This window comes from Otolemur garnettii, unplaced genomic scaffold (genome assembly GCF_000181295.1).
Source record: "Otolemur garnettii isolate 467f Iridium unplaced genomic scaffold, OtoGar3 scaffold00151, whole genome shotgun sequence".
Classification (NCBI taxonomy): Eukaryota; Metazoa; Chordata; class Mammalia; order Primates; family Galagidae; genus Otolemur; species Otolemur garnettii.
The window spans coordinates 2307894-2311809 of record NW_003852546.1 but is presented as its reverse complement, the minus strand read 5'-3'; the positions used below and the strand labels follow the sequence as shown (position 1 = coordinate 2311809).

At 41.0% G+C, this 3916-nt stretch overlaps 1 protein-coding gene across 1 annotated transcript in view; it reads right to left on the bottom strand.

Annotated features, from left to right (window-relative positions):
- Nucleotides 1-3916, bottom strand: part of DYNC1LI2 (dynein cytoplasmic 1 light intermediate chain 2) — a 27940-nt gene that overhangs the window by 21325 nt on the left and 2699 nt on the right. The window lies entirely within an intron of this gene.

Genomic DNA, 3916 nt, shown 5'->3' with positions numbered 1-3916 from the left:
CTCAGCCTCCCAAGTAGCTGGGACCACAGGCGCCCGCCACAACGCCTGACCATTTTTTGGTTGCAGCCATCATTGTTGTTTGGCAGCCCTGGGCTGGATTCAAACCCTCCACCTTAGGTGAATGTGGCTGGCGCCTTAGCCACTTGAGCCACAGGCGCTAAGCCAACATGGTTATGTTTTTAAAAAATTCTTATCTTTTAGACATATTTATTGAAGTATTCATAAATAAAATGATACAATGTCTGAATATCAAGTAGAGAATAAAGGGAAAAGAAGGGTGAGCATACAACTGAAATAAAATTAACCAAAAACTAGTAATAGTTGAAGCAAGATGATAGGTACACTGTGGTTCATAGTATTCATCTCTCTACTTTGTATATATATATTTTTTTCTTAAATTTTTTCTTCTTCAACCACTAAGCCTGTTGGCCTGAGTATACATTTTTTGTTTTTGGGGGGGCATTTTTTTGCAATTTTTTTTTTTTTGGCCGGGGCTGGGTTTAAACTCACCACCTCCAGCATATGGGGCTGGCCACAGGCACCACCCCTATTTTTTGTTTTCTATAATAAAATGTTAAAACACATTCATACAAATGTCCAAGTGCTAATATCTAATGAAACATGGGTCCCCAAATCATGCCTGGATGATGCAAATGTAAGACGAGTCTCCATATTTGATGTACATAGTCATAAATGATAACACAGTTTTAGAAATTTTTAGACATCTTTGATAACTATTTTTTTAAAGTATCTTGAAAGAAAACTCCTACCATCAAAAATATTTCATTAACTTCTTTCCCAATAAATTCTGACTATATTTTAAAAATCTATCTTCCAGGCGCGGTGCCTGTGGCTCGAGGGGCTAAAGCGCCAGCCACATACACCTAAGGTGGTGGGTTCCAATCCAGCCCAGGCTCACCAAACAACAATGACGGCTGCAACCAAAAAATACCCGGGCAGTGTGGCGGGCACCTGTGGTCCCAACTACTTGGGAGGCGGAGGCAGGAGACTCACTTAAGCCCAGGAGTTGGAGGTTGCTGTGAGCTGTGATGCCACAGCACTCTACTCAGGGGATAGCTTGAGGCTCTGTCTCAAAAAAAAAAAATAAAAAAACTATCTTCCATTAGCTATTTTTGTATAATCAATTAACACGCTATAAAAATTATATTCCTGACTTTATGTCAAGAATATAAGGTATCGGCTCGGCGCCTATAGCTCAACCGGCTAAGGCGCCAGCCACGTACACCTAAGGTGGCGGGTTAGAATCCCCAGCCCGGACCCGCCAAACAACAATGACGGCTGCAACCAAAAAATAGCCGGGCGTTGTGGCGGGCGCCTGTGGTCCCAGCTACTTGGGAGGCGGAGGCAAGAGACTCGCTTGAGCCCAGGAGTTGGAGGTTGCTGTGAGCTGTAATGCCACGGCACTCTACCCAGGAGGACAGCTTGAGGCTCTGTCGCAAAAAAAAAAAAAAAAAAAAAAAGAATATAAGGTATCTAAATCTAGCTATACTTTCAAACTCTGATACATTTTAGATAGTGACTTTAGTTTGGGTTCTGTGAACATCCTCAAAAATACCACTCTGTACCCAAGGTCTGTGGGTTTTAATGCCTACCCATCAGCAGGCATGGTTCCTTTTTTTAGCCTCTATCACCACTGCCCACTACATACAACTCACCCATGTGTTCCGAGAGTATACACACCACATATAACACTGAAGAGATGCCCCCAACCCTGAAGGCAGAAGTCCTTTGATATGTCATGTCCCCGCACAAACCAGGTACAAGCCAGAGACTATTTTCTCTACCTGGGTGACTGCCTGAAAAGTGTATATTTATAACTCAGTCACACCACAGTAGAAAAGACTAGGGCTCAAAGATGTATAATTAACCACAGAAAAGGGCAACTGTTTCATCAAAAAGGAACTTACAAGTAGGCGGCCTAAAAAAATCTTATAAATGCAGAGACCAAGACGGTTTTTAAGGTAAACTTGAAGGAATCTGAAATAGAAGTTAACATGTACTTCAACTCAAAGGCAATTAAATATGGTTAACACCATGCTTTGGCATGAAATACATATGCTTATGCCATCACAAAACAGAAGAGACTACAGAGTTTTACAAAATTATCTACACCATGTCTTGTATTTTCAAAAGAAACAAAAGGGTACTAGAGTTATCACTGACCCAAGCACTGTTACACTTGACACATACTATCTCTCAATCTGACAACCTGCAATAAAGACATGACTTTCTATGAAGCAACTCATGCGTAGAATGTTTAAGTGAGTTACCCAAGATCACACAACCAATGACTACAGGAGCGGCGTTCTGAACCACTTCTGTCTGGTTCTAAAGCCCAAGTTCTTTCTACAATAACCATGGTACTCAACAAAGACAGGAAGCAAAAGATACAGACTAGTGGAGCCCTCTAGGCCTAGACAGGTACCTAAATGCTGGTCCTTCCACAAGACAGAGCCCTTAGCACTGAGTCTACTTCCTGCCTTCACTTTCACATCCTTAAGGGAAGTTCCACATAACAAAAGAAAATAAGAGATGGGAGTAGGAATAAAACCCTAAAGGTTCTACGATAACCACTAAATTAACATTAATACAATGTAGGTTTCCAAGTTTTAAGAAGAGGTCCCAGAATCATGGTGTCTACTAAACAGTGCTTGGAGATAGCAGGATTAGAGTGCTGGAAAGGACCTCAGTCTAGCTTTTTCATTTTAGCCATAAGGAAATAGGAGACCAGAGGCAGTAAGATTAGCCTCCCTTATATAATAATCAACATGATCTTTACTGTTTAAATGAGTAAAGGAAAATGTAAAGAGAGTAATTTAACAAATATATTTCATCTTCAGGCTATCTACAACTTTCCTACAAATAAAAAAAGGCCTAGGCATCAACAATTATTTCAGTCATTCAAAAGATCTAACATAAAACCTAAACGATTATAAAGGAGAAATTATTGAATAGTTGTAAACAAAAACCTTTACTCCAAACCAACTCACAATAGTAAGAAAAAAGTTCTAAATGGTATGTAATCCTTAAAAGAATGTTTACTTTTTCTGAGATGGGGTCTCCCTACATTGCCCAGGTTGGTCTCCAATTCCTAGGCTCACGTCATCCTCCTACTTCAGCCTCCCAAGAGCTAGGATTAAAGGTACACAGCTGGTTACCAGGTGCTTTTACTCATCCTAACTATTATTACCCATATTTTAGAGATAATGAGTTAAAGAACATTTTCATCCCTAAGCCTCTATTCCCTCCACAAGAAAAACACAGGAAATCAGCATTTCTAAACTGTCTCAAAGAGACTCAGAAAACTCTCCTGTGAACACTCATGTGTTAAACTGTTATACTCTGAACCACACCAAAAATTTCAGATTCTCTACTAGAACCAGACAGAGGAACAATGGTACCTCGATGAGTCTACCAAGCATTTCTTTCACAGAAAACAGCTTTTAAAAATCTTTCTTACTGGTCTAATAACCCCAGTTACTCAGGAGGCTGAGGCAGGAAGATCGCTTAAGCCCAGGAATTCAAAAACAGCCTTAGCAACATAGCTGAGGTTAAGCGATTTTCTTAAAAAAAAAAAAAAAAAAAAACAACTTTGGGCTCGGCACCCGTAGCACAGTGGTTATGGCGCCAGCCACATACACCAAGGCTGGTGGGTTCAAACCCAGCCTGGCCTGCTAAACAATGACAACTGCAACAAAAAATAGCTGGGTGTTGTCACAGGTGCCTGTAGTCCCAGCTACTTTGGAGGCTGAGGCAAGAGATGGCAAATGCCTGTAGTTCCAGCTACTTGGGAGGGTGAGGAAAGAGAATTGCTTAAGTCCAAGAGTTTGAGGTTGCTGTGAGCTGTGTCACCACGGCACTCTACCAAGGGTGACATAGTGAGACTCTGTCTCCA